Consider the following 20446-nt stretch of genomic DNA (forward strand, 5'->3'; position numbering starts at 1 on the left):
CCAGAACTTCACTCCTCTGATGGTTAGAAACCTTCGTCTAATTTCAAGTCTAAACTTCCTAGTGTCCAGTTTATATCCATTTGTTCTTGTGTCCACATTGTTACTAAGCTTAAATAATTCCTCTCCCTCCCTAATATTAATCCCTCTGATATATTTATAAAGAGCAATCCCCCCTCAACCTTCTTTTGGTTAGGCTAAACAAGCCAAGCTCTTTCAGTCTCCTTTCATATGACAGGTTTTCCATTCCTCGGATCATCCTAGTAGCCCGTCTCTGAACCTGTTCCAGTTTGAATTCATCCTTCTTAAACATGGGAGACCAGAACTGCACACACTATTCCAGATGAGATCTCACCAGTGCCTTATATAACGGTACTAACACCTCCTTATCTTTGCTGGAAATACCTCGCCTGATGCATCCTAAAACCGCATTAGCTTTTTTAACGGCCATATCACATTGGCGGCTCATAGTCATCCTGTGATCAACCAATACTCCGAGGTCCTTCGCCTCCTCTGTTACTTCCAACTGATGTGTCCCAAATTTATAACTAAAATTCTTGTTATTTATCTCTAAATGCATGACCTTGCACTTTTCACTATTAAATTTCATTCTATTACTATTACTCCAGTTTACAAGGTCATCCAGATCTTCCTGTATGATATCCCGGTCCTTCTCTGTGTTAGCTTTGTGTCATCCGCAAACTTGATTAGCACATTCCCGCTTTTTGTGCCAAGGTCAGTAATAAAAAGGTTAAATAAAATTTGTCCCAAAACTGATCCCTGAGGAACTCCACTAGTAACCTCCTTCCAGCCTGGCAGTTCACCTTTCAGTATGATCCGTTGTAGTCTCCCCTTTAACCAGTTCCTTATCCACCTTTCAATTTTCATATTTATCCCCATCTTTTCCAATTTAACTAATAGTTCCCCATGTGGAACCGTGTCAAATGCCTTACTGAAATTGAGGTAAAATAGATCCACTGCATTTCCTTTATCTAAAAAATCTGTTACTTTCTCAAAGAAGGAGATCAGGTTGGTTTGGCACGATCTACCTTTTGTGAAACCATGTTGTATTTTGTTCCAATTACCATTGACCTCAATGTCCTTAACTACCCTCTCCTTCAAATAGATGATGTGTTTGACTTTGGGCTATTTCATTAATGCCACTTGAGCTGTGAAAGAGCTGACCTTGTGTCATGGAGTCCCCGGGCGATGCTCTGGAACTGCTCCCCACAAAGCCAGGCAGGACTTTGGGGAGCCTCCTCTCCCATGGAGTAGACTGTCTTCAGGGCAAGAAGCTCACACGGCTTCACCTCCTGGGTCTCTCCTTGGAGCATTCAGCATACACCCCTCCGTGCGCTTCCCACAGCGAGTCCGCCCAGGCAGGGTCCTGGGGAAGCCAGAGGGTCCTGCACCCCCACTTCACAGTCAGACATGATTCTCAGACAGCCCATAAAGCAGAGGTTTATTAGATAACAGGAACATGGTACATGGAACATGGTACAGCAAACGGGACCCCTCAGCCAGGTCCATTCTGGGGCCCAGCGAGCCAGACAACCCCATCTGCACTCACTTCCCATCCCCAGCCAGCTCCAAACTGAAACGCCCTCCAGCCCCTCCTTTCTGGCCTTTGTCTCTTTCCTGGGCCAGGAGGTCACCTGATCTCTTTGTTCACCTTTAGCATCCCTTTGCAAGGGGAGAAGGGCCCTGATCATTTATTGCTAAGAGACAGACTGTTGGTGATTTATGGACACTGGAGACTTAAGAAATGCATAGGGGAAACTGAGGCACCCACACAGTATTCAGAGGAAATGTTAAGAACAGTCCCACTTCGTCACTCCATGCAATGGTAGATGTTTGTAGGAAAAGCAGAAATGAAGCAAGATTGGGCTTTCGTGGGTGAATACCCACTTCTTCGGATGCAAGCAGTGGAAATTTCCAGGGACAGGTGTGTATATATAAGCAAGCAAGAAGCAAGCTAGAGATAACGAGGTTAGATCAATCAGGGAGGATGGGGCCCTGTTCCAGCAGCTGAGGTGTGAAAGCCAAGGGAGGAGAAACTGGTTCTGTAATTGGCAAGCCATTCACAGTCTTTGTTTAGTCCTAAGCTGATGGTGTTAAATTTGCAGATGAACTGGAGCTCAGCAGTTTCTCTTTGAAGTCTGGTCCTAAAGTTTTTTTGTTGTAGGATGGCCACCTTAACATCTGCTATTGTGTGGCCAGGGAGGTTGAAGTGTTCTCCTACAGGTTTTTGTATATTGCCATTCCTAATGTCTGATTTGTGTCCATTTATCCTTTTCCTTAGAGACTGTCCAGTTTGGCCGATGTACATAGCAGAGGGGCATTGCTGGCATATGATGGCATATATTACATTGGTGGACGTGCAGGTGAATGAACCGGTGATGGTGTGGCTGATCTGGTTAGGTCCTGTGATGGTGTTGCTGGTGTAGATATGTGGGCAGAGTTGGCATCGAGGTTTGTTGCATGGGTTGGTTCCTGAGCTAGAGTTACTATGGTGCGGTGTGCAGTTGTTGGTGAGAATATGCTTCAGGTTGGCAGGTTGTCTGTGGGCGAGGACTGGCCTGCCACCCAAGGCCTGTGAAAGTGTGGGATCATTGTCCAGGATGGGTTGTAGATCCCTGATGATGCGTTGGAGGGGTTTGAGCTGGGGACTGTATGTGATGGCCAGTGGAGTCCTGTTGGTTTCTTTCTTGGGTTTGTCTTGCAGAAGGAGGTTTCTGGGTACACATCTGGCTCTGTTGATCTGTTTCCTTATTTCCTCGTGTGGGTACTGTAGTCTTGAGAATGCTTGGTGGAGATTTTCTAGGTGTTGGTCTCTGTCTGCGGGTTAGAGCAGATACGGTTGTACCTCAGTGCTTGGCTGTAGACAATGGATCTTGTGGTGTGCCCGGGATGGAAGCTGGAGACATGAAGGTAGGCATAGCGGTCGGTAGGTTTTCGGTATAGGGTGGTGTTAATGTGACCACCACTTATTTGCACCGTGGTGTCTAGGAAGTGGACCTCCCGTGTAGATAGGTCCAGGCTGAGGTTGATGGAGGGGTGGAAGCTGTTGAAATCATGGTGGAATTTTTCCAGAGTCTCCTTCCCATGGGTCCAGATGATGAAGATGTCATCAATGTAGCGTAGGTAGAGAAGGGGCGTGAGTGGACGGGAGCTGAGGAAGCGTTGTTCCAGGTCGGCCATAAAAATATTGGCATATTGTGGGGCCATGCGGGTGCCCATAGCAGTGCCACTGATCTGGAGATATATATTGTCATTAAATTTGAAATAGTTGTGTGTGAGGATAAAGGCACAGAGCTCAGCAACCAGTTGTGCTGTGGCATCATCAGGGATACTGTTCCTGATAGCTTGTATTCCATCAGTGTGTGGGATGTTTGTGTAGAGAGCCTCTACATCCATGGTGGCTAGGATGGTGTTTTCTGGAAGGTCACCAATGCATTGTAGTTTCCTCAGGAAATCAGTGGTGTCACGGAGATAGCTGGGAGTGCTGGTAACATAGGGTCTGAGTAGAGAGTCCACATATCCAGACAGTCCTTCAGTGAGAGTTCCAATGCCAGAGATGATGGGGCGTCCAGGATTTCCGGGTTTGTGGATCCTGGACGCCCCATCATCTCTGGCATTGGAACTCTCACTGAAGGACTGTCTGGATTCATTCACCTGCACGTCCACCAATGTAATATATGCCATCATATGCCAGCAATGCCCCTCTGCTATGTACATCGGCCAAACTGGACAGTCTCTAAGGAAAAGGATAAATGGACACAAATCAAACATTAGGAATGGCAATATACAAAAACCTGTAGGAGAACACTTCAACCTCCCAGGCCACACAATAGCAGATGTTAAGGTGGCCATCCTACAACAAAAAAACTTTAGGACCAGACTTCAAAGAGAAACTGCTGAGCTCCAGTTCATCTGCAAATTTAACACCATCAGTTTAGGACTAAACAAAGACTGTGAATGGCTTGCCAATTACAGAACCAGTTTCTCCTCCCTTGGCTTTCACACCTCAGCTGCTGGAACAGGGCCCCATCCTCCCTGATTGATCTAACCTCGTTATCTCTAGCTTGCTTCTTGCTTGCTTATATATACACACCTGTCCCTGGAAATTTCCACTGCTTGCATCCGAAGAAGTGGGTATTCACCCACGAAAGCTCATGCTGCAAAACTTCTGTTAGTCTATAAGGTGCCACAGGATTCTTTGCTGCTTCTACAGAACCAGACTAACACGGCTACCCCTCTGATACTTGAAGCAAGATTGGTGTATCCCATTCTAGTAATCCTTTTTCTTATGATGGCTCAATTCACCTTTTGCTGGTGACCGAAATGTAATTATGATCTTTTCAGTGTTTAACTTCTTTCTGAAATGAAGCTATCCATTTCCTCTTTCCTAAGGGAATTTCACAAAGAATATATGTACACCCCTTCCGGTTGGTAAGAGTTGGACTCTCCCATATTACACACAGTGAATGTAAAACAATCATTTATGATCTCTCAAGTTTTTGAAGGATTAGATTTAATGCTCTTGTTTCAATTAATTTTGCCCTTGCCCTCCAGATCCAGACTGTGAAACTCCAACAGTATTTAGTTCAGCAGAGACTACAGCAAACTTGGTAAACTTTAGTCACTGTTTGGATTAGGCTTCCTAGAGACACATAACATCCTTCAAAGAACTTGGTCCTGGAGGCAAGCTTAGGCCTGGTTTACACTACTCTGTTATTTCGAAAAAATGATTCTGTCCACATGACCAAATGTTTTTTTCAATTTAAAGGGCTCTTTAATTCAATTTCTGTACTCCACCTCAGCAAGTGGAGCAGCACTTAAATTGAGATCGCAATCCCAGGTTAAAGGTATTGTGGACACAATTCGACGTTATTGGCCTCAGCTATCCCAGGATGCTCCCTCGTAACCACTCTGGATGATGCTCTCAACTCCAATGCACTAGCCAGGTGGGCAGGAAAAGTCCTGGGAATGTTTTGAATTTAATTTCCTGTTTGATCACCATCAGCACAGGTGACCATCAGCACAGTCCACCATCACAAGAGATCACACAGTCCCAGATTCGCAGACAAGCACCAGTGTGGTCCGAACGGGAGGTACTGGATCTCATCGCATGCTGGGGAGCTGAGTCTGTTATGGCAGAACTACTTTCCAAAAAAAAAGGAATGCAAATACCTGCGCTAAAGTCTCCAGGGCCGTGATGGAAAGAGGCTACTCCAGGGAGACAGAGCAGTGTCGTACAAAAATCAAGGAGCTCAGGCAAGCATACCAAAAAGCCAGGGAGGCAAACGGGCGCTCTGGGTCACAGCCCCATACATTCCACTTTTACCGTGAGCTCCATGCAATTATGGGGGGTGATGCTACCACTACCCCCCACCACTGTCCGTGGACACCTGCAAGACGGGAGTTGCGCAGAGTGAGGACGAAGAGACATTGCGTGATGAAGAGAACGGTGCACAGGCGGCAAGTGGGGAATCCGTTTTCCCCCCAGCTAGGAACTAACCTTAATGCTGGAGCCAATAGCCTCCCCTCACTCCCAAGGCAGGCTCCTGTTCCATGACCCTGGAGAAGATACTTCTGGTGTGTGAGAGCCTGATCAGAGCCACATGGTGAGGGGCTGGGGGAGGGACCCAGCTGCACTGTGTTCATTTTTAGTGTAAAAGGCTCACCCCTGCTCTGAGCCTGATCGGAGCCACGCGGTGGGGGGGCGGGGGTGGTGGTTGTGTGAAGTGATCATCCCAGAGAGCCCGCAGCCCCTCCTTTTATATGGCGAACCCACCAGGCATTGCTTGGTATGGGAAAGGGGGCCCAGCAGTGTGAAAGCATTGAAATGAACGTAGAAGAAGCAGAACCCCGTGTGTCCCTAGGCTGCCTGCAAGCTGAATTCTGTTGCCCGGCCGTGTGTGATGGCTTCCTCATACCAAAGTGCCCCCCTTTGTTCTCTGCAATGTATTTTTGAAAGTACTACCCTCCCTTTTTCTCCTCTCGCAGGGGCTGCGTTGAAACATTTGCACCTATCTACTCCATCCCAGAGGTTGGTCCAGATTAGAAGATGGGGAAAAAACAAACTCGGGGTGACATGTTTGCCAAGCTCATGCAGTCCTCCCGCAATGATAGGGCCCAGCTGAATGCGTGGAGGCAAACAATTGCAGAGTCCGATAAAGCATTACAGGCACACAAAGAGAGGATGGACGCATGCGATGAGAGCAGGCAGGATGCTATGCTCAAGCTCATGGGGGAGCAAACTGACATGCCCCGCTGTATGATGGATCTAATGCAGGAAAGGCAGCAACACTGCAGACTGCCACTGCAGCCCCTGTATAACCATCCTCCCTCCTCCCCAAGTTCCATAGCCTCCTCACCCAGACACCCAAGAACATGAGGGGGGAGGCTACGGGGACCCACACACTCACCCCCAGAGGATCACCCACGCACCAGAAAGCTGGGATATGCGAACTTTTGATTTGGTTTCTGGACTTCAATACATTGTGTATCAAATAAAGAACAGTTTTTAAACAATTTTGACTTTAGTTCCTTTCTCTCATGTAATATATATATGGTGTAGGTAACTTCAAGAAAAACAAACACAACTGTCACACCGTACCCTGGCCAGTCAGGAAACTGGCTTTCAAAGCTTCTCTGAGGTGCAGCGCTTCCTGGTGTGCTCTTCTAATCACCCTGTTGTCTGGCCGTGTGAAATTGGCAGCCAGACGAGTTGCCTCAACCTCCCACCCTGCTATAGAAGTCTCCCTCTTACTCTCATAGATATTGTGGAGCACACAACAAGCAGCAATTACAATTGGAATATTGGTTGTGCTGAGATCTAACCAAGTCAGTAAAAGCAGCAAAGAGTCCTGTGGCAACTTATAGACTAACAGACGTATTGGAGCAGGAGCTTTCGTGGGTGAATACCCACTTCATTGGATGCATCCACGTGAATACCCACGAAAGCTCATGCTCCAATATGTCTGTTAGTCTATAAGGTGCCACAGGACTCTTTGCTGCTTTTACAGATCCAGACTAACACGGCTACCCCTCTGATACGAGTCAGTAAACTGCGCCAGCACCCTTTCAAACGTCCAAAAGCACACTCTACCACCATTCTGCACTTGCTCAGCCTATAGTTGAACTGCTCCTTACTGCTGTCCAGGGTTCCTGTGTACGGCTTCATGAGCCATGGCATTAAGGGGTAGGCTGGGTCCCCGAGGATAACTATAGGCACTTCAACATCCCTAACAGTAATTTTCTGGTCTGGAAAGTAAGTCCCTTCCTGCAGCTGTTCAAACAGACCAGAGTTCCTGAAGATGCGAGCGTCATGCACCTCTCCCGGCCATCCCACGTTGATGTTGGTGAAACGTCCCTTGTGATCCACAAGTGCTTGCAGCACCATGGAAAAGTATCCCTTGAAGTTTATGTACTGGTCACCCCAGTGTCCCAGGGCCAAGATGGGGATATGCATTCCATCTATCGCCCCGCTGCAGTTAGGGAACCCCAGCACATTAAAGCCATCCACAGTGGCCTGCACGTTTTCCAAAGTCACTACCCTTGATAGCAGCTGCTGAATGACTGCGCTGGCTATTCACAGCACAACAGCCCCTACAGTAGATTTGCCTACTCCAAACTGATTCCTGACTGACTGGTAGCTGTCGGGCATTGCAAGCTTCCACAGTGCTATGGCCACTCACTTCTCAACGGTCAGGGCTGCTCTCATTTTGATGTCTTTGCACTTCAGGGCAGGGGACAGCAAGTCACAAAGTTCCATGAAAGTGGCCCTACGCATACAAAAGTTTCGCAGCCACTGGGAATCTTCCCAGACCCACAACACTATGCGGTCCCACCAGTCTGTGCTTGTTTCCCGGGCCCAGAATCGGCGTTCCATGGCATGAACCTGGCCCAATGCCACCATGATCTCCCAATCGCCACATGCCGTGCATCTAGGAATGTCTGGGTCCATGTCCTCATCAGTATAGTAATCGCATTGTCGTCGCTTCCTCACCCAGTTTTGCAGGTACTGCTGGATAATGCACGAGGTATTTACAATGGTCAAAACTGCAGCAGAGATCTGAGTGGGCTCTATGTTTGCTGCACAATGGCACCTGCATGGGTAATCCTTGAAAAAGGGTGTGAAATGAGCTGTTTGATTCAAGATGGCCGATAAAAGGCGGTAAATGGTTGTCTTGTGTAGCTTCCATGGGAGGCGAGGACAGCTTCCGCCTCTTTCTCCAGATTGTGAGGCTCCGTTCACGATGGGCGAGTAACAGCAGGGAATGGTTGCCTTCAGTAGCTTCCACAGGAGCCCAGGACCGACAACATGGAAAAAGCGGCAAGAGCAGAGTTTGCGGCGGAAGCTGTGTGGCTCTGTTCACGATGGCCAAGAAATGGCGGGAAATGGTTAGATGAAAGAGGAGAGGACATTCAAAGTGGATTCGACATACCAGGAGACAGGCGGTGTACTGTGCTGCACTGTCTGCTGGCAGCATGGCATCTGCCGTAGCTTTCACGGAGGAAGGAGCGAGTGATGGCACACACCCAGAAAAACCCGCAAGAATGTTTTTGCCCCATCATGCACTGGGAGATTAACCCACAATTCCAATGGGCAGCAGAGACTGCAGGAACTGTGAGATAGCTACCCCAGTGCAACGCTCCTCCATTCGATGCTAGCCTCGGTACTGTGGACGAACTCTGCCGAATTCACGTGCTTTAGTGGGGCACATAACATCCAATGTGTGAACTTGATTCAGGAAATTCAAAGAAAATAACTTTGAATTTCGCACTGTAGACATACCCTTAGTGTAGATGCTCAGGGGTGGTTTTTAGGAGGAAAGAATAATAGTTCCATTTATATTTCATATTTCTCCCACTCCTCACCCCTTCCAGCTACATAGTGAATGCTTGTCTCTGAAGGGGATCCTGTTGAAATGTGACCTCATTACAGTATCATTGTAAAGTTGGTCTTTAAATCAGTGCACAGTGCTTATCAAATATAAACACATCCTGGTGGTGGCTTTTACAGTCTGAATTTTATTTGTAAGAGTTCTGCTCCATGTCTGTCTTCACACTTTTGTGGGGAGAAGGGAGGTGGAAAACCATCTATGTTCTTTGTAAAGCCCTGAATCTCCCCACTCCTAATTCTGTTTTATGTACTACTCTTCAAGTCTCACACCAGTGTATGCTAGCCTTCAGAGACAGGACTGGACCAGACCTTGCCTTTGAAATCAGTCAGTTTGTTAATGGGCTTGGAGAGGCTACTGTTTAGTGAAACAAGGTGTTTTTTCTTCTCTACCCCACACCCCTGCAGCTTGCTGGTCCAGAGATCAGGTACAGGGACTCGTCACTTAAAGTCATCCCGGTTAACGTCATTTCGTTGTTACGTTGCTGATGAATTAGGGAACATACTTGTTTAAAGTTGTGCAGTGCTCCCGTCTAACATCCTTTGGCAGCTGCCTGCTTTGTCCACTGCTTGCAGGAAGAGCAGCCCGTTGCCAGTAGCTGGTGGGTAGTTTGAACCAGGGTGGACCAGCAGCCCCCCTATCAGCTCCCTGCTGCCCTAAGTTCCCTGTGCAGCAGCCACCCAGCAGGCTATCAGTTACCGGCAGTTCAGCTGTCCCTCCCCCGCTGCCATGTGCTGCTCCTGCCCTCTGCCTTGGAGCTGATGTCGGAGAAAAAACAAGTTCTCACTCTCTGGGTGCAGCAACTCAGATACTTTATTCTCTCTAAAAGCAGCAAAGAGTCCTGTGGCACCTTATAGACTAACAGACGTATTGGAGCATGAGCTTTCATGGGTGAATACCCACTTTGTTGGATGCATGCATCTGACAAAGTGGATATTCACCCATGAAAGCTCATGCTCCAATACGTCTGTTAGTCTATAAGGTGCCACAGGGCTCTTTGCTGCTTTTACAGATCCAGACTAACGCAGCGACCCCTCTGATCCTTTATTTTCTCTAGCAATTGCATGGAGGGAGAGAGCTAAACAGGTCTCTCTCTAGGTAAACAATTCAGCAAGCATGTATACTTTTGTTACAGACAACAATGAGCAACAGCTGCAGTTTGTTTAGACATAGGTCATCCTGATATCTTATTTTTCTCACTTCTATTTAGCCTCTAGTCTACATTCCATACTTACCTAACATAAGGCTGCAACAACTTCTCCCACAGTTCTTTTCCCCCTCGCCTCACACAATCCTCGCTTCTACAAGTCTCGCATTAGTAGGGTTACAGCTTAGCCTGACTCTCTCTCAGAGAGGGGACTGTTTGCATTGAAATCCCCTTCAAATCCCTGTCAGTTCTTTCTCCACTTCCACACACACCCCTTTTGTGCTTCTAGCACAACAAACATTCTTAAATCTCTATTTGCATCAAGTCTTGCATTTTAGATTCTACATCAAATGCTTCAACCTTCAGGGTTTTGATTGGATGCAATAACAATGCATAATTAGCATGGACATGAAAGGTATTACTATTATCACGTCCTTTACAACAACAGTAACATAATCCTACACTAAACAACAATAATAAAAACATTCCCATTCCCATTGTAATAATATAGTGGGGTTGCTATACAACCTTAATTACAAAACACAATCCATTATACTTAATATAGAAAATAAACACTATAGACTGTATAAAGAACATATTTCTCAACTTGAGATATATTTTGAAGCATATGACTTTGCCCTTGTAATTCAGAGATTCTCTGAACCTCTGGTAGCAGCGAAAGCAAATTTTGAAACTGGCCAGCTACTAGGGTAGTCCAGTTAAAGGGTATCTGAAACCTAAGGGCTAATTATAGAATTCTATCTGCATGCCAATAAATAATATGATTGCCTGCAGCAGTGATGAGATTAAAATGTATATGTCGCAACATAGTGGCCTCAACAAGCACACAACTGTCATTAGCTTGGAAAAGTAGGTGTCCTTTCAGGGTAATTCCTTGTCCCCCACCTTCCCAACAAACACTGGCATGAACAGTGACAACTTCCCCTGGCTTCAGTTTATGTACACACTGAAGTTGGGGGGGGGAGGGTGTTTCTAGGGGCCAAAATATCCATTGAGTCCCTATTCCTTTCTAAATGGTGGGTATTGTTCTAGGGGCATTGACTATAAATCAATTAGGCATATCAGGAGCTCTGATTTCCCAGATGTCATGTTGAATAATCCAGTCCCACATGCATCCTCCCCACAGACCTGGCAGGATTTGGTATGTGAGAGCCCACACTCCTCCTACCAGCCCATATGCACTTTCACCCAGAAGATCTCCAAGTGTGTCTCCATGGCCACAGATCAGATGGTACTCCTGAGGTATCTGTAAGGGCAGTGGGCCACGCCTCATGCTTGAGATCACTCCGAATGGCAGTTAGCTGGTCATTCAGGAAATCTTAGATTCTGAGCAAGCCAGCTCCCACTGCAATGCCTTCCCAGCCTCAGTGATATTCAATACCATCTCTGTTAAAGCATCTGGGTCATTGAACTAAGAACAGAATAACATGTAGCTCACCCACTCCAGCCTGTACTTGGGTTAACTGTGCCACGGTCTTCCCAGGAGGTCTCCCATCCAAGTACTAACCAGGCCCAGCCCTACTTAGCTTCTAAGATCAGACAAGATGGGGCATGTTCAGGGTGGTATGGCTATTGGGTTGTAGCAGCTGTATGGCATTGTCTGTATTTGGATGTGTTACAGGGGTAGTAGTGTAATGGAGGAAATGGGGGGGGGGAGTGGCAACAAGGTGCCTTTGGTATTTGTCATTTAGAATCCAATTAGGGAGGGTACTACATGCTGAAGGTACTATAAACCCCAAATCCAATCAATGCCACATTCCCAAGCAGGGGTCCCACAAGTTTCTTCCTGCCAGTGTATAATTCTTTGTCTCTTCACCAGGGTCAGTTCTTAATGTCTTTTGTAGGCAGGAATTCCTGGACTTTGGCAATTTCAGCGGAGCGAGTGTTCCTTCTTCTTTCCTGAAGCAATTGTGGCTCAGCATCATACAGGGGAGAGGTTACCAATACAGCACCCTGCAGTGGTTTGGTTTCCGTAGTAAATACTGAATGCAGGTTAGCTCTGTCAGTGGATAAAGGAGAGGTTACCAGCACATCACCTTGTCCTTTTCTCCTGTGGTTCAGAAAGAGGAAAAGAAACACGAGAAGGAGAGACAGGCTGATCAATAGTAGGAGTGGAATTATCTCGAGGCGGAGGGGCCTTTTGGCCGTGAGACACATGGGTCCAGGCAGTCAGACCTTGGCACTTCACAGTGGTGTTGGTAGTCAGCCCAAATTGGTAAGGGCCTTTCCAGCTTGGAGCCTGAGCAGTCTTTTTTTGGTGGACCTTTACATAGATCCAGTCTCCTGGTTCCAAGGAGTGGCAGGGCTGCTAGGGTCTTTGGGTAGAGCTTCTTTACGTGTGAGAAAAGAAACCTAACATATTTCATTAATGCCTGGCAGTGTTTGCAGATTTTACAGCTGCTTGGGCACATTCAAGCCCCCCCACTTTCTTGGTTGTCAGCCAAGCCTTAGCTGTGAGCAGTGTCCTTGAGTGGGGCCAGCATCTTATCTTTGGACTGAGCATACTAGCTATTTTTTTTTTCAGTTAATTCATTCTGTTCTTTTTTCCTTCTCCCCTTTCTTGGCTTCTTTTAACCTACAAAGAAAACTTCCGCTCTTCACTCATACACCTTTTCCCAACCATGAACACATAAACATTGCCATTATACAATACATTAGTCTTATTATTCAATGTATGCCACATATACTCTTCCACTAAAGTAACTTTATTACAGAGCTTTGGAGCAACAAGCCAGGACAAGCACACCCACTTTGAGGAGTCCACTCGGTACAACCTCTGGTGTCCAATAGCTTCCCACCATATCCAGCCCTCTGGCTAGAAATCTGAGGTAGCCAGAAGGATCCCATGTGCAATGTGGGGAGTGAGTTAACCTTTCATATCCTTGCTTCCAAAGACTGTTGGTATGCAAATTTTAACAACAATTTTTTTCAATTAAAAGATCTGGCCAATGAAGTTTCTTTTTCTTACTTAAGCAAATGTATTAGACTTTAGTATATCACATTTTCCTGATATTATCCATACACTTTGTATTCCAAATTGAATAAAACAAGTATCTGCTTTTTGATTTAACCCTTCTGTTTGATTTCAAACTAGACTGTCCTATGAAAATATTAAACACAACAATTCTGGCCACGAGAGAAACACCACAAGACAGGACATAGAACACAGAACATAATTCCTATTGTGCTAGTAAATGCATGGTACGTTGAATGCTGTTCAGCTGGCATCAGTTTTCTCTGATTATTTGAAAGACAGAAAAACAGAGGTCTGCCCCTTCTGGGCAGTCAGCCATTGCTTAAAATATATAAATACCTTTGTTGATTTCAGGCAAAACAGAGGAATTACCCCATATTTTCTTGTATTGGTTTCATAGGCAGCCCAGGTTTCAATGGCTCCTACCTTATCAGTTAGATAATTTGCATTAATACAGATGTTTTCTGGCTTGCTTCTGGATCCAAAGCTATCCACAGCTTAAAGACTCTTACTTAAAAGAGACACAATTGATGCTGCCAGAATTTTGATTGCCTTTTACTTTTAACTCCTGCTTTCAAAACACACAACGATCTGAAAGAAAACACCACTTATTGTAGCCCCATAGAGCCTAATAGGATTTGAATTAAGTAAAACTGTATATTACATTTCTTTAGTTAATTCAGCTAAATCATTCATAGCCAAATGATTGCAGCCAAATAATTTCTGTGCCTGGATTTATTTACAAACATTTCAAAGACACCAAGAATTTTCCTCTTTAGCATTTTACAGAGTTCAACTGCTTGATTCCCTCTAGCAACTACAGAGTTAACTTCTCACTCTTTCCTTAAATCACTTGCTTATTTCCCAAAAGGACACCCAATCAGCTCAGATTTTACCATTCCAATGATTGTTCCAGGGATTTAAGTTTCCCATTCCTGTACTTCCTTCCTCCTTTTCTTTCACTATGCCCTCCAAGTTTCCAACCTGTTTTCCAATCTCTCTATCTGTTGCCTGCCCGCTTGGGCCCAATCCTGCTTTTCTCGCTGAACCGTCCCTTCCATGGGCACCGGCTTTGTTCCACTACCAGTTTAGCTAGGAGGGGGTGGGCTTCTCAACTAGCCCGCACCCCCCGGTCTCTTCCCTTAAACATTCTTACTCACAAGGCTACCCAAGTCTTCCCTCGTGAGATTTGCCACCTGGGCAAAATGCATGGCCCATCTGCGTTTAACTATTCAATTCCCTCTTTGTGGCAAACACCCTGCTGTTACGGCATATGCTGAGCACAAATGGTTAAATTTTAACAAGTTCCTTCAGGACCGGTATTGCTTAGCCAGTGCTTCCTTTTCTACCTGGAAGTCCTGTCACAAGGCCTGCAATTTGCCCTGGGCGTAGGTTTGATTTGCTGCCTGGTTCATGTTCGCTACGACTGGGGATAGATCCACCTGACACCCTTCCCAGTCAACCGGGGTGGAGAGAGGAATGCTAAACCCCTCTCCAGTTCTCAGACTTACTGTGGCTGAGTGGGCACACCTTTAATCATGCAATCCTCAACATAGAACACCAACAGTACCAAGCAAAGCAAACATAAAAATAACAAGGGCAAAACAAATAGATGGTGTAAATTCTGCAGGGCTCCCCCCTACTCATTTTTTCACCAAACTGACAGATTCTGTTACCAATCTATCCCTCGTGTCAGGTGATCAGACTGACACCACAGGATCATTGTGGGAAGATAAAGAAAACACACCATATGATTGAATTTTAAAGCTTCATTAATAAAATGAATTTATTTAAGCATGAGCTCACGAAAGCTCATGCTTAAATAAATTTGTTAGTCTTTAAGGTGCCACAAGTACTCCTGTTTTTTTTTTAATAAAATGGTAAAACAACAGCAGAGAGTGTTGGGAATGCTCCCACATTACTCAGGGGAAGAAAAACATTAATGCCCCAAGCCCTAAGCCTCTTTCATACTCGCACACATACGTCCGGACTGGCCACGTCTGTGTATAATGTCCAGCAAAGGAAGGGGGGGAGGTGGACGGGAGATTATCCTGTATACGGCTTGTCCAGAATCTCCAACTTGCTTCCGCTCTTGGGAGGGCTGTTCTTTTACATCCTGGGGGTCTCCTGCGGCCTTTCTTTCAGAGATTCCTGTCCAGGCCGGCTGCCTGTGGCTTCTTCTGTGTCACCAAGCCACACCGGCTCCAGGGTCGCAAAGGCACACTGCTGGGTCTCACTGGACAGCTAAGCTTTGCAAATGTAATCTCAGTCCTGCAATTTGTATTGCCTTTGGTTTGCCTCTGTCTATATTTTTTCACAGCCAGCTGGGGCTGAAAGCAGTTTTTTCTTTGTACTTGGCATGGTCTGCATTGATTCTTGACCTTGAATGCAGAGCAGCTGTCTCTTTATCTCTGGGCCAAGCTGAATTTCAAATTAACCCGTTCCTTTCCTCAATAGACAAATTGCTCCCACTGTGTGTCAGAGGCTTTTCGGTGATTAAAAGCTCCTCTGAGATGTATGATCTTATCTAGATTGAAGGTACCTTCTAGTGGGCATTGTTTAGATGGATTTTCACGCGTGTAAAGATTCCAATTGTCTAAATACCTGCAGGTTCTAGAACCATAATGTACGTACATGTAATATGCTGGGGTACCTTTAGGGGGTGAGAGGGAATGCTTAGACTGCCCCCCCTCATTTTCCAATCACACACACACACAGGGAGGGCACCCTATCTGCTAGCAGCTCATAAACTAAGGGTCTCACACCGCAGGTCACTCACACAGGAGAGGCTAACGAGGATGGCCACGACCCTCCTACACTTCCCTTCAGCAAAGAGCGTCGGCTAGTCTCAGAGAGACGGTGCCGCTTACTCTTGTTGCCTCACACGGAGAGGAAAGGGGAGGGAAGATGGGTTCACACAATCCTAGACCCAGGCAGGCCCCTTGCTGGATGATGCAATCCTAGACCCAGGCAGGCCCCTTGCTGGATGATGCCAGGCAGAGGCAGCCCACTGTGGGTCGGATCCTTCACTGATCCACTAGGTGGAGTCACTGGGTTTGTGTTACAATATTTCTGGTCATGAGTCCCCCAGCTTCACAGAATACTCTGGGCATCTTCCAGCAACTCTCATTCTCTCACTCACACATACACACACACACTCTCAGTCTCTCTCCCCCCCTCCTCCCTCCCAAGGCCTACCTTACATCCGGACTCAATACATTTTTCCCTTATCTGAGGCAGTCAAAACCCCTCAGCACCGATGCATTAACCTAGCGCATTTCCCTTATGCATTAACGTTATTGGGGGCAGCAAAACAGTTCCCCAGCACCGCTCTGCATCTGATCCTGCTGCACAGTCAATAAGTTCAGATGGCGTAAGCCCAACAGGGACAGACAGCCCCATGGTCAGTCCTCCTCCAATACCCCAATAGAGATTTCAAAAGGTCTCTACCTCTATTGTGGCGCCATGGAGTTCGAAGGGGAACGATCTGCAGCAGCTGCCGTTGTCTCTGCAGGCGTTGCCGTCCTGGACAAGCCCCCAGATTGTCGGAGAAAAACAGAGTTCTCACTCTCATGTTGGGTGCAGCAAGTCAGATAATTTATTTTCTCTAGCAATTGTGTGGAGGGAGAGAGCTAAACAGGTCTCTCTCCAGGTAAACAATTCAGCAAGCATTTATACCTTTGTTACATACAATAATGAGCAACAGCTGCAGTTTGTTTAGACATAGGTCATCCTGATATCTTATTTTTCTCACCTCTATTTAGCCTCTAGTCTACATTCCATACTTATCTAACACAAGGCTGCAACAACTTCTCCCACAGTTCTTGCCTCCTCGCCTCACACAGTCCTCGCTTCTACAAGTCTCGCGTTAGTAGGGTTACAGCTAGCCTGACTCTTGCTCAGAGAGGGGACTGTTTGCATTGAAATCCCCTTCAAATCCCTGTCAGTTCTTGCTCTACTTCCACACTGCTCCCCGAGACTCCTGCTTGCTGTGCGGAGGGGGTGGGAGGAAGAGGGGGGCTAATGTCAAGGTGTCCCTCCCCTGCTCCTGCACCCCGCTTACCCCATCTTCCATAGAGCAGGGCGGGGACAGGACAGGGCTTTGCTGGCAGCAGCTGTGGTTTCAACAAGCTGATCTAATTAACAAGGCAGTGTACTTAAAAGGGAAATGTGCATATCTCTCTCCCCTCCCTCCATCCCTGCTGCCTTGTAGAGTGTCAGAGTTAATCCTTGAGGGCTCAGCCAATTTCTCAGTAAGGCATTCCCTGGGAAATATCCCACCCTCTGCCTCCTCCACCTCAACCAAGCTTCACAGTCATCATCACTGTGTACCAGTATTAAATTGTTGGTTTAAAACTTTGTGTGTGTGTGTGTATTGTGGCAGAGCTCTGACCTTGCTCCCGTGGGTCCTGCGCTTCTAGGCGGTTTATGCTTAGCCTCAGTGGCTCACTGCGACCCTCCATGTAGCCCTTCTCTCTCTAGGGCCAGAGTTACAGTCTACTGAGCCCTTTTCATCATAGGCTGCAAGGAGGTTGGTGAGAGAACTCCCACAGTCTCTGTTCAGCCTCCTGTCCTGACAGGGACCTGACTTCCCCTCCCAGGAGCTGTTCCTGTAGTGGTGGGTTGGGGGGAACCCGGGCCCGCCCTCTACTCCAGGTTCCAGACCCTAATGGTAGCAGTTGTTGGCAGCCAACCTTTCACTGCCAGAGTTGCTACATTTCCCTGGGCCATTTCCCCACAGCTCTCCTGCTTCTCCCTTCTTCACCCTTACCCTAGGGCTCCTTTAACAATGGTTTGAGGGTGTCTTCAGTAACTAGCCCTTCAGCCGCACTTCCTCTCCTCTGGCTCCCTGGCTCTCCTCTGCCTGACTGGAGTGAGCCCTTTGTATAGTATCAGCAGGGCCTTAATTAGAGTCAGGTGGTCACATTAGCTTAATGGCCTCACCTGACTCGTTACAGGTTAGAGTCAGGTGTTCTCATTAGCCTGGAGCAGCCCCTGCTCTGGTCAGTCAGGGAACAGAAAACTGTTAATCCAGTGGCAAGTATATCTGCCTTCTGCTGTTCTGCTGTACCCAACTGGCCTGGGTCTATCACAATATATATATATATAATATAGTCTTTTGTCTGGTGAAAAAAAGTTCCCTGGAACCTAACCACCTCATTTACATTAATTCTTATGGGGATTCACTTAACATCATTTCACTTAAAGTCACATTTTTCAGGAACACAACTACAACATTAAGTGAGGAGTTACTGTATAGAAGACTACTCTGCACCTGGCAATGCAGAGAGCAATTGTGAACTGGCCTGACTCCAGTTAATTGCGGGGAGGGGGGGTTAAGCAAACTGAAGGATCTTTGAGTATATTTTAGAAAATTAAAGAATAAGTAGAAGACTTTTGGGTTTCTGGCTCACACACCCTCCCCCGCTCCTTTCCCCCAGAAATCTTGTAGCTTCTCTACATTTTAAATACACTGTTTTGCTTTGAAATCTCTTCAGGGTGGAGGGACAGGTTCTGTCTCACCTCAAGATTCCCAGAAGGTAATCTCAATCATAGACCATTAAGTCACATGTGACAATGAAAAGTTGAAAAATGAATGAAGGAAAACAAAAATAACCCTTTCTGCTCTATAGAGGTGGTCTGCCTACCTATGTTCACAGGGTTGGGGCTAAATCCTACTTGCTTTATGATGAGAGTAGTCCTGTTGACGTTGATAGTCTTACTTGAGTCAGCGAGGAAGCAGGATTTGGCCTGAACTGCATTAAATTTACATACATAATTTCCCTTCTGCCCCCCATCACACACACACACACTCGCTGTTGCTGGAATAACTTTTTTAAAAAGAAATCACACAGTGCTGTAGCTTTGCACTCGATTTAAACACTAGAAGTGAAGTGATATTGGTGATTACTCAATTGCTGCATGAATTCCTTCAGAATATATATGTGAACTCTCAGGATAGTATCCCTGTGTAGTGGATGTATTGCGTTTGTTCGCTTAATATTATAAGCCCTCATGGAGATGGTGGAGTTTTTTGCATAGTGTGTTATGATGTAAAATGCCATGTAGAATCCCAGCACAATACAAATGTTGATATAATTGAAATCAAAATGGGGGGGGGGTCACTGGTCCATATTCTCTGCAGGATTTTAGGCTGGAATTGGACTCCTAATTCCTTTATGCTCCTCTGAGTATCTCAGCATAAATAGATAGGAAAACTATCAGACCCAGGTAGTATTTCAGAGATGTGGGTTTCTTGTTGTTGTTTTTTGTTTGTTTGTTTTTTTAAATCAAAGTTGGCAGTGTATTGAAAACTCTCCTGGCTCTTTTGCAGGTGATGGAGAATCTGCAGAGGTCTCAACCGCCTCTTGTGTTAATAATGCTCCAGCAACAGTCTTTTCCTCCAGCGTGGCAAAATCCACTCAAGACAATGTTACCACACCCATTCCCCCATAGACTGCAATTCAGCCCATCCTGGAATCCCCTTCTTCTGCTAGGAGGCCAGGTAGAGTGTTAGATACAAAACTGTAAATTTCAGGTTCTACTCCTGTTCTTCTCACTTCTCCCCTCACACGCTGATGAGTGCTTCGAGGTATTTCCATAGAATGTGGTTCACTTCACTATGAACAGGGGCGGCTCTAGGAATTGCGCCGCCCCAAGCAGGGTGTCACGCCGCGGGGGGCGCTCTGGCGGTCGCCAGTCCCACGGTTCCGGTGGACCTCCTGCAGACGTGCCTGTGGAGTGTCCGCTGGTCCCGGCGCGCTGGGGTCTGGAACCGGCCCTGGCAATGAATCTTTCTTACCCTCACTGCTGACTTTCCTCATATGGATCACATTTTGGAGGGAGCACTGACAAGCAAGGTTTACATCTCCTTGGGAGTCCCTCTTCAGCACAAACAAACATTGATGGCTCCCTAACTTGCATAGGAACTGCACCCATCTAGTCTGGTATCCTGTCTTGGACAGTAGCTGGTTCCAGATGCTTCATGGGAAGGTGTAGGTGCAGTGGGCAGATGTGGGTTAATCTGCCCCAGCACCAGGTCCCGTCCTTGTCTCTAACAGAGATTGACTTAAGCCCTGAAGTACAAAGTTTAATATCATTGCCTCAGCACAAGTGCCTAGCCGATACACAAGGCTTGGCTGTAAGGAGTTGAAATTGGTGACATGGATCAGGTATTTCTTTGTGTACATTCTTTGTAAATAGAGATTGCACCAATGTCCTGTTTTCCTGAACACAACAGGAACAAAGCTGACACTTCGCTTGCTCACAATTTCCACACCTACATTTCCAGCCAAGCACCTCTGTCTCTACTCCCCACAACTGCAGGATTCCTGCTCACTTCCTCATTTTTCTGCCTCTAGTACACACAGCTGCAACCGGTTAATGCCTGGGTCACTG

At 46.5% G+C, this 20446-nt stretch overlaps 1 pseudogene; it reads left to right on the top strand.

Moving 5' to 3' along the window:
* LOC120375919 overlaps positions 1-20446 on the top strand; it is a 41824-nt pseudogene that overhangs the window by 20139 nt on the left and 1239 nt on the right.

This window comes from Mauremys reevesii, linkage group 12 (assembly GCF_016161935.1).
Source record: "Mauremys reevesii isolate NIE-2019 linkage group 12, ASM1616193v1, whole genome shotgun sequence".
Lineage (NCBI taxonomy): Eukaryota > Metazoa > Chordata > Testudines > Geoemydidae > Mauremys > Mauremys reevesii.